The 14,154-nt window shown below is 38.5% G+C and overlaps 1 protein-coding gene across 1 annotated transcript in view; it reads right to left on the reverse strand.

The window, feature by feature from the left end:
• Positions 1 to 13,429, reverse strand: part of LOC107581482 (forkhead box protein N3-like) — a 56,204-nt gene extending 42,775 nt beyond the window's left edge. Inside the window, exon 1 of the mRNA XM_016267060.1 lies at positions 13,147 to 13,429. The gene's annotated coding sequence lies outside the window, so the exon portion shown is untranslated. The remainder of the gene's footprint in view (positions 1 to 13,146) is intronic.
• Between the last annotated feature and the right edge of the window lie 725 nt (positions 13,430 to 14,154).

Here is a 14,154-nt window from a genome sequence, read left to right on the forward strand (position 1 = left end):
ATGTTGGTACATAGGCAATATATTAGTGTCCTGAGAATCTTTATTAAGTTCGATTCAAGTTCCATATGCAAATTACCATGCTTTCACAGAAAGGGTCATAAAAATCCCCAGTATGTCCAACCTCCCGCTTGGGACGTCAGCCTTGCTCATTGGAAAAGCCCATTTTGAGAGGCGGGAATCTTCTGAGACCTTAAAGGCCTCACACCATGTGACCCGCCCAGAGTCGGTGGTTCTGGTTTTGAGAAGACGTGAGCTACAACGCTCCAGGACATCCTAAGTTTTGTGCCAGGCCTTCGGCCTTGACTTTTCCATTCACCAAGATTCTCTGACTCAAACTGGTTCTTTTTCATCAACCAACTTCAGCAAAGATCAACTTGAACCTTTGGACTGCATCAAGCCTTTCTTTCAGAACAGACGAGACGTGCAAGTATTCAAACTTAGTCTTATTAATTGATACATTCGGTATCATTTGCACCTTTTTACAAAGGTGTGTTTTAACTAAGAATCTGATGTTTCCTTCAGGCAGTAGATCTGCTGAATCTCAAATGGTACCATAGTTTCATATTCTTATTTCTCTTCTCTTTACTGCGTTAAGCTTTAACCCTTTCCTATACCAACTGTATGCGTGTGTGTGTGTATGTGTATGTTAGACCAGTTTAAGTGTTTATGTAGTATGTTAGACTAGTTTAAGTGTTGATGTAGTTAATAAAGTCTTACTTGTATCACACTTGACGTTGTTTGCTCATAACTGGAGTCACTTAATCATGCAGATTTATGCTACATGCTCCGTGTAGAGTTGTACAATAAGAAGGTTATTTCCTTTAACCAGGAAATTAACATTCTTAGAATTGACAGACAGTTGACCCTGAGAGGTCAAGTAAATATCTACAGCGGATCTAAATATTTATAATTAATTATAACTAGTTATGATTAATTATTCATATTTCCCCATGAGCTGATTCGCTACACACCGGTTCGAACATTTATGGCTGAACAACGCTACTAGCAGTTTCTGACATTTTCAGTATGTGAGAGAGTGTTTTGTTATTGCTGGAATGATGCCGGTGAGCGAGCTCTAGAAACTCCACCCTCTTCTGAAAGGGGAGGCAGGAGAACCAGCTTGTTTTCATTTAAAGGGACAAACACAAAAAAACTGTAATAGTAATAAAAAAATGATAACTAAACATTGCATTTATGACGTGCAACTTAACTTTCAAGTTTCAGCCTAACTAAAGCTCAAGCATGACATAAGCCTTTACTGTCTTCTTGGAAGGCTTTGTGGCTTTTGTAAGAGGAAAAAAAAACAGTGGACAGGAAGGTAACTTGGAACAAGAACAAGAGTGTATACACAATTTCGAAACACATTTTTCTGCAACATGAAATTATAGTTATTTGGAGAATAAACCCTCTTAAATGTCTCTCTACGTACTGTGTGTAAAACTGATTTTTTATATCCTTCATATTCTGTGTAGGGATGGCTCGATACCCCTTTTTCAGAACCGATACCGATCAGATCCCAAAAATTCTGAGTATCTACCGATACCGATATCGATCCGATAACAGCGCAGTTTTTTTTTATGAGTGTAGATTTTCTATACCTCAATGTGTAGGTCGATCATCACTCTTTCCTATGTTACACACTAGTGGTCGACCGATATTGGTTTTTTTGGCCGATGGCCGATATAAATATATTATTAATTTTATTTAATTATAGTTAATAATTTTATTAAATTAATATTTAAGAAAATTGAAATCATTTGAACATGGATTAAAAAATTAATTTGTAATATAAACATACCTATACTTTAGATGACAAGTATTTTCCACAAATAAATAAAAATTTAATACAAATATAATTAAAAAGGAAGTAAACTGTAACCAACAGAGCACTCAGTATTCTGGGAAATTTGTGTGCATTGGGAATCATATTTTTTTCAAATAAAGGTAACACTCGTTTTACATACAGCACACAGTGAAAATGACATGAATATGACAGTGGGCAAATGCATAAAGCGCAGCATAATTTGAAATCACAAATTTAATGCTTAAAGCATTCAATTTGCATGGACCGAAAGTCACGCAGAGAACACACGATCATGCAGGTCACATGCACACTTCACAAGATCTCACAACTGGATTCAACTAAGTTTGCAAGGTTTGTGAAATGAAATTTTCATTAGCCATTCAAAGATTTGTTTAAATTATGTAAATGCGTATTTGCTGAATGCTGACGGCAAACGAGAAAGTATTATAATGTTTGCCTTTCTATTACTAATAATATAAAAGCAATCGTTATAATACTATTTGTATACATTTTAATTCCTTTGTTGAACAGTTCTTTCGGATTATTAGACAGACTTCTATCCTTATTAGACAGAACTGAACAATGACAGCTAACAGGGAGAATGTGAGCACTGTGCTCAGGCGCTGCCGCTCTCAGCGCCGTCAAAATAGAAGTCCGGCGCGCTATCAAAATAAAAGACTCGCCTCTTACTATAGCAACATAGAATAGTATATGCTCTATATCGGATTTGGATCGGTCTCGTCTGACCGATACCCCAATCCAGCAGAAAATGCCAGTATTGGAGTGATACCGATACTGAATATCAGATCGGCGCACCCCTAATTCTGTGTACTGGTCAGTTCACAGCAGTGATAGAAATTAATCTGTTCCAATAAGTTTAAATAGATTTTTACATTTTATCTGCATTTTTACCTTTATAAAGCCTTTTTTTCTAAAAGTGTGCATCCTCTTTTAAGTCAAATTCTAACATTTAATCAGTGGCTCGTCGGGGGAGGCAGGAGAGGCACAGCTTCCCCATAATTTTGAGGTGAAATGGGAGGAGGACGATTTAATGTTAATAAAATTCACACTTCATTTCAGTTCCTGTCTCAGAATGTGTATTTTTTGTTTGTAATTTCACAGTTGTAATACCGTAACGTGAAAGCGCCGCTTTTCTATCGCGAATGTGCCGAATCTGCTGAAGTAATTACAACCGCTAATGATAGAGAAGGGTAGGGGGAGGCCGGGGGAGAGCTGAGATAAAAAGTTTGCCAATCACCATCGAGTGTTCACTTTCAGCGCTGAGGAGTGTTGAGAGTGTAGATTTTCTATACCTCAATGTGTAGGTCGATCATCACTCTTTCCTATGTTACACACTAGTGGTCGACCGATATTGGTTTTTTTGGCCGATGGCCGATATAAATATATTTTATTAATTTTATTTAATTATAGTTAATAATCTTATTAAATTAATATTTAAGAAAATTGAAATCATTTGAACATGGATTAAAAAATTAATTTGTAATATAAACATACCTATACTTTAGATGACAAGTATTTTCCACAAATAAATAAAAATTTAATACAAATATAATTAAAAAGGAAGTAAACTGTAACCAACAGAGCACTCAGTATTCTGGGAAATTTGTGTGCATTGGGAATCATATTTTTTTCAAATAAAGGTAACACTCGTTTTACATACAGCACACAGTGAAAATGACATGAATATGACAGTGGGCAAATGCATAAAGCGCAGCATAATTTGAAATCACAAATTTAATGCTTAAAGCATTCAATTTGCATGGACCGAAAGTCACGCAGAGAACACACGATCATGCAGGTCACATGCACACTTCACAAGATCTCACAACTGGATTCAACTAAGTTTGCAAGGTTTGTGAAATGAAATTTTCATTAGCCATTCAAAGATTTGTTTAAATTATGTAAATGCGTATTTGCTGAATGCTGACGGCAAACGAGAAAGTATTATAATGTTTGCCTTTCTATTACTAATAATATAAAAGCAATCGTTATAATACTATTTGTATACATTTTAATTCCTTTGTTGAACAGTTCTTTCGGATTATTAGACAGACTTCTATCCTTATTAGACAGAACTGAACAATGACAGCTAACAGGGAGAATGTGAGCACTGTGCTCAGGCGCTGCCGCTCTCAGCGCCGTCAAAATAGAAGTCCGGCGCGCTATCAAAATAAAAGACTCGCCTCTTACTATAGCAACATAGAATAGTATATGCTCTATATCGGATTTGGATCGGTCTCGTCTGACCGATACCCCAATCCAGCAGAAAATGCCAGTATTGGAGTGATACCGATACTGAATATCAGATCGGCGCACCCCTAATTCTGTGTACTGGTCAGTTCACAGCAGTGATAGAAATTAATCTGTTCCAATAAGTTTAAATAGATTTTTACATTTTATCTGCATTTTTACCTTTATAAAGCCTTTTTTTCTAAAAGTGTGCATCCTCTTTTAAGTCAAATTCTAACATTTAATCAGTGGCTCGTCGGGGGAGGCAGGAGAGGCACAGCTTCCCCATAATTTTGAGGTGAAATGGGAGGAGGACGATTTAATGTTAATAAAATTCACACTTCATTTCAGTTCCTGTCTCAGAATGTGTATTTTTTGTTTGTAATTTCACAGTTGTAATACCGTAACGTGAAAGCGCCGCTTTTCTATCGCGAATGTGCCGAATCTGCTGAAGTAATTACAACCGCTAATGATAGAGAAGGGTAGGGGGAGGCCGGGGGAGAGCTGAGATAAAAAGTTTGCCAATCACCATCGAGTGTTCACTTTCAGCGCTGAGGAGTGTTGATAAAAGAACCCTTGCAAGGGAGGCTAGCCTCCCTTCTGATATCAACCAATCATCAAAGAGACGTACATTATGTGATATTGTACCAAGTACTTATGATGAGTAGCGATATTGAATATTTGATAGCCAACAGATTTACCAAGCTGTAATTCAAACAGTATATATACAAATTTAGGGAAAACAGCTTAAGCTGGATATAGGCTACAGCAGTCGGCTTAATTAAATGGCGCAACAGGTAGCTCTCTTTTAACACAGACTTTTAAAGGGTTCATATGATGCAATGTCAATTATTCCTTTCTCTTTGAAGTGTTACAAGCTCTTGGTGCATAAAGAAGATCTGTAAAGTTGCAAAGACTAAAGTCTCAAATCCAAAGAGATATTCTTTATAAAATTTAAGAGTCAACCACACCTACCTAAAACGGCTCATTCTAACACGCCCCTACATGTCTAAGTCACGATGTGGGAAGATTTGCATAACACCGCCCAAATGTTCACGCAAAGGCGGCGGCGTAACTTTTATTCTCGCTGTAGTATTGTTGCTGCCGCCATGTCGTGAAGACGCGTGTGTCTGTGTGTTTCATTGTGAAAGCGAAACTACTTTGTTTGGCCTTCAAAAAGAGGACGATATCCGTGTCGTCATGCCTAGAGCTGATCCGTGCTGGTCGCTGAGGAAATACATCAACTTCGCGCTGTGGATCGCCGGATCGGCTTTCACCGTGGACGAAGCGGAGTCCAGCCCGGGGTCGTCACATGTGGTTGCCACAAGCCCGCCGTCCTCAGCTCACTCAGGCCCGCCGTGTGAAACTACTTTGTTTGGCCTTCGAAAAGAGTAGACTAGAAATCAGTGGTTAAGTTGTATTTACAACACTGTTCCAGAACAGTTCAACTCAAATATTCAGATATGTGCAGCGCATTTTATGGAGGACTGTTTCCTGATCCTGGAAGAGTGGACTACAATGCCGACTGTTCTGACTCATAGACTGTAAATACATTTTCATTTTAAGGATTTGCCACCGATGATTCAAACGCGAGTTTTGAGCAGTGTAGAGTAGCACTTGTTGTTTATCAGTTCTCTGATCACAAATGCAACCATGGTTTTATGTTTATGCGGCGCGATGCAATGCAACGCGAAAAAAAGACAGTATAAGTCATTATAATCCATAATTATGTCCCCACTGGATGCAACAAATGCCTAATTTATAATGGGTTGCAATGTTTGTCTCGTTGCTCCGGCCGGGACACGGCATCACAGTTTGGTAAGGGGTGTAACATTTCCGTCACACGCATGAGGTATTCGGCCAATCACAACACACTGGATAGCTGGCCAATCACAGCACACTCGCTTTTCAGACCGACGAGCTTTGTAAAAATCCACACGTTTCAGAAAGGCGGGGCATAAAGGAGAAACAATAATGTACAGTATGTGGAAAATAATGTGTTTTTTTTTTACCTTAAACCGCATAAACACATTTCATTACACCAAATACACAAAATAATGTTCTTTTTAGCAGCATTATATGACCCCTTTAAATGTGAAATTAAATCCGCCAGTAGGTGGCACCAAGTCACTGTTAATAAGCGAGTCATTGCGATTGAACCGAATCCTTTAAATGGTTTATTCATTCAGGAACGAAACACCGTCATGTTGCTCAGAGATGCAAAACAGCGCTGTGGCTGTGTTTGGAATTATTTTTTGTTGGTGAAATAGAGCACTATAGGCAATATGGTGTCTAAAACGTAAGTATCTTAATATTAACTTCTTGTTTATTGAACTGTTGCATAAAATCAGTATCACATTTGTAATCATGCTGATTTTTAGAGTTGAAAACTGGCACTCTTCGTGTGATATTGACTAACTTTCTTTCTGTGGTATTTTTATGTATAACTTTATGGGGAGTGTGTCTGTGCGTCACAGAGAGAGAATGAGACAATCAACATGAATGGCGCTTAGTCTTGCTGAGTGCTGAGAAGGTGCCAGTGCATGGTGGCCAAACCTCTCATGGCAGGCGCGTCATCAGCTTGAGATCGGTTTTATGAGATCGGTCTTTTTAGAGACCGCCGATCAATCATCCCAAAGCGATTATCGATTATTGTGATCGGTAGCCGATCAATCGGAGCACCATTAATAACCAATGAATATTCGAAGATGCCACAATCCTGCACAGCCGATGGTCTGCGAAACCCATATTATAGTGAATGACGTCAAATTGACCGTTCCAAGATGGCGGATGCGTCTACGTGCTTGGAGCGGTCGAATGGGGAATCTATACATATCTATGGTTCTAACCACGACCTCGCCCCTTCTCACCCCCCAACCATTCAAATTTCCGTAGGCAGGAATTATTTTAATGATATTCTGTGACATCACAAAACCAAGAAAACAATGCTGAAGTCCAAACGAGCAGTTCGTTGTAGTTCTTGAAAAGGGATTTTTTAAAAACAAAATATCTCCCTTTGGAGTGGACTTTGAGATTTGTAACTTTGTAGATCTTTTTTATGCCCAAACATACACACTACACACTGACTAAAATTCAAAAAGTGAAAAAGCATAATAGGACCCCTTTAAGAAAAAAAAAATTTAAATTTTAACAACAACAATTTCAATATAATATGTAATAACAGTTTTTTTTCTGACCTAACTTCATCTACACACTGATGTCCTTTGACATGAACTATTAGCCGTATTGCTATTTAAGCAATACTTTAGCAATAATGCATGCAATACATTTATGATAGGTAAAATCCTACATTTGTTCCCATTAAATATCCCGTTTCACTTAGAAATGTAAATATACTGAAGTAAAACAGCTTTTGAATTGCAATTCAATTCATTTCCAAGCCAATAGCAAATAGAAATGAAAAAAAAAAATTACTTTTCAGAAAATCCAACCTAGGAATGTCTTACTTCTAGATGACTTTGAACATCGGGATGTGGGATAGGAGACAGTATTTTACATCATAAAATGACACACTTCAGCTTAAATAATATAATGTCTTAAAACTGAAATGTTCAGCTCAAGCTGTTCTTTGACCCATGAGGTTTCCTCTGAAGTGCCGAGTCTGAGAGATCATCCAGCCGGTGCACTCAGACCCATGTTGTAAGTGAGCTGACACTTTCACTTTTACAGTCCACAAGAGAGGGAAGGGGGGGGGGGGGGGGGGGGGGAGACGAGGATGGAAGAAAGAATGCTGTGAAGGAATTATTCATCTTTCATAAGGTTTCTAGGATGACAATAAAGCACATAAATCCAAAATATGGACCCAATTACTGTGGCTGTATAGGAAACAAGAGTTCTGTTTGAAGGTCACGTCATTTTACAATCAATTATAAATATATAAATATTTCCAGAAATGAGCTGATATAAAATAAGTTTGTTTGTTTTTCAAGGAACAAAACATTTATTTTAAGTAACAACATGTTTAATTGTTTTAGTTTAACCCTGATTAAAACGTTTACAAGATATTTGTTATTTAAATCAAATATTAAATGAAAAGAAAATGTTTAAGTACTAAAATAATAACAAACTAATAAACATAAAATACATAAAATTAATAAAACTTAAATATAAATATAAAAGCTATTCCAAAATATTAAGAAACACCATAATAATATAGAAATAACGCTAAAATAAAAAGCAATAATAATAGCGATGACCTAAGCAAGCACCACTAAACATTTTCAAGAATAAACAGACCCTGTTTAAACCATTTTAGAAAATGACACAATGGCCCATGGCGAAGATGATCAAATCACTTATGAGTCACTAAGGCATGACATCATCATCATCACATGAAATCTGGGCTTTTATAGCTGCTTATACTCCAGCTGTAAAGATAACCGCAGCTAATCATAACTCCTGCCGAGTCTGACTGAGGGTCAGTTTGGACGATAAGACATACTTACAAGGTGCTCAACATGCTTCAAATATACACTGCCCTACTACACACACAGTACAGTGCCAACCACTTTCACCAGCATCCGGCCAGTAAATATTCATGAACAATAAAAATAAAAACAGTCACTCACACAGCTAAAGCGGCCGTCGACCAATCAGAAGCAGAGCTGCAGAGCAATCAGTCAGACTACAGCATGACATCAGCCCCTGAAACTAAACACCCCTCTCGCTCATGGCTTTGCTCTTTCCTCTCAAACAAGTTCAAGGACACCGAGAGGAAACAGTGTTCTGGCTGTTCTCTCATCAGTGCGACTGGTTTTGTGGCCTGAAACTCATTATCATGGAGCATTACATCATATCATCATATCAGTAAAAATGTGGCCGAACAGTTAGAATTGCGCACTTGTTTTTGCAATGTTCGACACATTTTGCATCTTCAGATGAATTGGATTCACATTCCAGGACTGATCATCAACTTTACACACTTTTGTACACTGCATTGTGAAGTATGGTATATTGAATAAGTTCAAACAAATAATATAAAGTTTTTGTATCAACCTTACTACATTTATATCGATTTTACTTCATTTATATTATACTTCAAGCTAATTCAATTTTGTTGAGGATTTTAAGATATTCCGACTTAAAAACCAAGACAAAAATAGTGGCCAGTGATATTTCAGTATCATTGATATATCTATATATCATAGATTTGATTAATCTTTTGAATTAGATTGTAATTTTAATAGTTTGATTTCAATTGAATTTTAGTCATCTAAAAGTAATTAATAATCTAAATGTTTTAGTAATTTTGTTGTTCTGTTTATTCGTTTTCTGAGAAATGTCTATATAGTTCTTATGGATTTTATGAATTTTTATTTATTACATTTTTGTTTTGTTTTAGTTGTTTTAGCACTTACACTGAATGGAAACGATGTTGCCTTAGCAACTGTCTGAAATAAAATAAGTTTTGAGTTTATTTTATTTTATTTCATTTCAGTTAACATTTATTTTGTTTCAAGTAACAAAACTGTTTTGTTTTTTTCAGTTTAAAGTAGTACACCGTGATACTAATTAAGACAATTATTTGTATTTTGTTTTTGTATTATATTTTTAATCAGACATAGAAGTTAAATGAAAATGCTGGTATTTAGTATTACCGCACTGGAACGGTTTCACTGTTGACCAGAGTATGCGAGCGCTAAAAAGTAGAAGCAGAGATTTTGCCTGAAATGAGAAGCAGGTTTTTAAAAAGCAAAAACATCCGTTTTCTCTCACATTAGGTTCGCTCAGAGTGGGGTTCCTCCACAGAAGTTTTGTTTGTTTGTTTGTTTGTTTTTTCTTCCATACAATGGAAGTCAATGGTAACCAAAACTATTTGATTACCAACAATCTTCCAAATATCTTTGTGTTCTGCAAAACAAAGACAGTCATACAGGTTTGCAACAACATGAGAGTGAGCAAATATGACAGAATTTTCATTTTCAAAGTTTATTGCATCATATTCCTCACGGGACCTGCTGACTGGTCGCCACATATTGTAGCTGATTTCAGGTTTTACAGTCCTGTGGGGACCTTTGACCCAAACGCTCATTCCCAAAATGACCAAATACACATATATAGGCCAGTCACGATAACAACTTTTTGTTGTGTGATATATTGCCCCAGAAATAATTACGATATTATTGACATTTTAAAGACCATTTTATGCCACTGAATATATAATCATAATGTAACAGCATAATAATGGAAGTCTCCACAGAAGTTTTGTTTGTTTGTTTGTTTGTTTTTTCTTCCATACAATGGAAGTCAATGGTAACCAAAACTATTTGATTACCAACAATCTTCCAAATATATTTGTGTTCTGCAAAACAAAGACAGTCATACAGGTTTGCAACAACATGAGAGTGAGCAAATATGACAGAATTTTCATTTTCAAAGTTTATTGCATCATATTCCTCACGGGACCTGCTGACTGGTCGCCACATATTGTAGCTGATTTCCGGTTTTACAGTCCTGTGGGGACCTTTGACCCAAACGCTCATTCCCAAAATGACCAAATACACATATATAGGCCAGTCACGACAACAACTTTTTGTTGTGTGATATATTGCCCCAGAAATAATTACGATATTATTGACATTTTAAAGACCATTTTATGCCACTGAATATATAATCATAATGCAACAGCATAAAAATGCAAGGCGGCCTACACACTTCCACATGACAACAAACTTTAGATTTTTAAGAATATTTAGATCATCAAAATATTAGATAGCTTAAAAAACCTGAATAAATATGAAATAAACATTTTCTAACAAAAAAGTAGAAAAAAAAGAAAAATGCACAAAGAACTTGTATGGAGATTTTTCCATCTACAGATTTTTCCCTGACCTTTTCTCTGTAAATTAAGGGTGCACACTATTGCTGAAAAACACAATCACTACTTAGCAGTCAGATGTCCGTACGCACAAAGGCACAGACCCCTAAACAAGACCATATCTGCAGATTAAACTTTTTTTGTAGAAGCATTTTTTAAATTTGAACTAGCACCAACTACACCACGATATGTACGAGAAGCTGCAGAAGACACAGGTGCAACTGGAATGTACAAAACATGGTGACATTAATTTTTAAGTAAATATAACGGGCGATATATTGCGTCACCAAAAATGATTGCGGTCATGTACATATATTGCGCGATAAATCGATATATTGATTATTGCGACAGGCCTACACATATATTTAAACTGAGCACCACAAAACAGCCTTAAAGGGGTCATATGATGCTGCTAAAAATACATTATTTTGTGTATTTGGTGTAATGAAATGGGTTTATGCGGTTTAAGGTAAAAAAGAAACATTATTTTCCACATACTGTACATTAATGTTTCTCTTCTATGCCCCGCCTTTCTGAAACGCGTCGATTTTTACAAAGCTCATCGGTCTGAAAAGCGAGGTGTGCTGTGATTGGCCAGCTATCCAGTGCGTCGTGATTGGCCGAGTTCCTCAAGCGTATGACGGAAATGTTACGCCCCTCACCATACTGTGATGCCTGTGGCAACCACATGTGACGACTCCGGGCTGGACTCCGCTTCGTCCACGGTGAAAGCCGGTCCCGCGATCCACAGCGCGAAGTTGTTGTATTTCCTCAGCGACCAGCACAGATCAGCTCCAGGCATGACGAAGCGGATATCGTCCTCTTTTGGAAGACCAAACAAAGTAGTTTCGCTTTCACAACGAAGCACACAGCGTCTTCACGACATGGCAGCGGCAACAATACTACAGCCAGAATAAAAGTTACGCCTTCTTTCTTTGTGTGAACATTTGGGCGGCGTTATGCAAATCTTCCCACATAGTGATGTAGACATGTGGGGGCGTGTTAGAACGAGCCGTTTTAGGTAGGCGTGGCTGACTCTTAACTTTTATAAAGAATATCTCTTTGGATTTGAGACTTTAGTCTTTGCAACTTTACAGATCTTCTTTATGCACCAAGAGCTTGTAACACTCCAAAGAGAAAGGAAAAATTTAAATCGCATCATATGACCCCTTTAATATCAAAAATGGAAAAACAATCTGGCAGATAACACGGTGATACAGTCACCCAAGAATCCAAACCAGCATCCCAAACAGACTCCCCCCACACACACACACACACACGCGCGCACGCACGTGGCAGCGCGATTAAAAGCGCCCAGCGTCCATGTGTACAATCAGCTGTGTAGATCCAGTCCGACCGAGGCGTCTTTCTGCTGTTGCTGTGCTCCTCATCAGATCTGCCTCTCTTAACTAGTTTTCCGCCTGACAGACATAACATACCACACACACACACACACACGCGCGCACGCACGTGGCAGCGCGATTAAAAGCGCCCAGCGTCCATGTGTACAATCAGCTGTGTAGATCCAGTCCGACCGAGGCGTCTTTCTGCTGTTGCTGTGCTCCTCATCAGATCTGCCTCTCTTAACTAGTTTTCCGCCTGACAGACATAACATACCACACACACACACACACACGCGCGCACGCACGTGGCAGCGCGATTAAAAGCGCCCAGCGTCCATGTGTACAATCAGCTGTGTAGATCCAGTCCGACCGAGGCGTCTTTCTGCTGTTGCTGTGCTCCTCATCAGATCTGCCTCTCTTAACTAGTTTTCCGCCTGACAGACATAACATACCACACACACACACACACACACACACACACACGCCTACCACCATCTGTCCAGGCTACCACAGAGATCACAAGCAGTCTGTGGTAAACCTGTCTTCCCCACAGAAACGCTCCTGAGATTCCTCGGATGGCCTAACAGATGAGAAGTTATTGACAAAACTGTGGTGTATCCTTTCAAATCCACGGCAAACTTTTATCTAGCGCCATTCTCACCCGTTTTCGCACGGAACAGCCTCGCGTGCTCCCCCCCTCAGACAGGAAGAGCACCCCAAACACACACACACACACACACACACACACAAGTATTCCCCTCGTGCACAGCGATGACTCATTTCCACAATCCGTCCCTACACTCCCAAACACACTCCAGCCTCCTTTTGTTAAAGCCTCTACAACACACACACTCATAAATGCGCGCATGCGTTCGCACGCGTGCCGTAAAGATCAACAACAATCGAGTCACCTTTTAATCCTGATCCGCTCTGAACAAGCCCTTCCACATGTGTTCCTGTCCTCCCGATGGCAGCGGGTCAGTTCCTGCACTCCAGCCCCTCCATGTTCTTGGAGTGACCACAACAACAGAGCCGCGTTCCTCTAGTCTCTCCCTCTCTCTTTGCCTTCTTTTAGTTTTCCTAAGCAGGAGTGTGCGCGCGCTGAGGTTTAGGCAACCCCTGGAAGAAAATGCAGCGCTCTCTGGGTCCTAGTGCTCGTCTTGTGCACTCAAAAGATGCCATTGTCTGTGGCTCAGGGGGAAAGCCCTGCTCACCAGAGGCTCTACGGGGGCCGCAGGCGGCATAACCGTTAACGTGCCGGTTCGAGGACAATCGGTTATGCCGGTCAATTTAATGCTGTCGTGGAGAATGTTTTTATGGATCAATTATAGGGTGATAAATCAAAGAAATAGTCAGATTTATGATCATGGCTGCTGCAGATCACTGTAAAGTGTCGACTGCAGCATTTCATGCTGAAAAAACGGTAGAAACAATTTTCACTGAGAAATTAATAGTAAACTTCACAATTGTGTGTTATATATCACAAAGCAACATAGCATACTGAATTTCTGAAGTATGTACAACTGAAATGGTAAAACATACTCCAATAGTCTGTTTAATTTACAACTTTATTAAGATAAAACAAATCTTTATAGTATACTGCTATTGTGTCATTTATGGATGCATTTAAATGTGCTTTATGTTTCACTCTTGTCCACAGTGGCTAAAGGTCATTACTGATGTATAAAACAGCATTGAAGTTATTCAGCAACACTCAGATTCTTGGGTTATTTTAGATGTGCAGCCTGCGAAAAAATCTGGTCTGCAGTGGCCATGTATTTTAAAAGCTACTTTTATTTACTGAAATTATTGTGATTGCATTATCAAGGGAAATAATCAACAATTATGGGTTTTGTCATAATCGTGCAGTCCTGACCCCCAAAAAATGCAACTCCAATACTGTAATTTTTGCTGAAGTC

The sequence above is a fragment of the Sinocyclocheilus grahami genome, unplaced genomic scaffold (genome assembly GCF_001515645.1).
Source record: "Sinocyclocheilus grahami isolate Dianchi unplaced genomic scaffold, SAMN03320097.WGS_v1.1 scaffold35.1, whole genome shotgun sequence".
Classification (NCBI taxonomy): domain Eukaryota; kingdom Metazoa; phylum Chordata; class Actinopteri; order Cypriniformes; family Cyprinidae; genus Sinocyclocheilus; species Sinocyclocheilus grahami.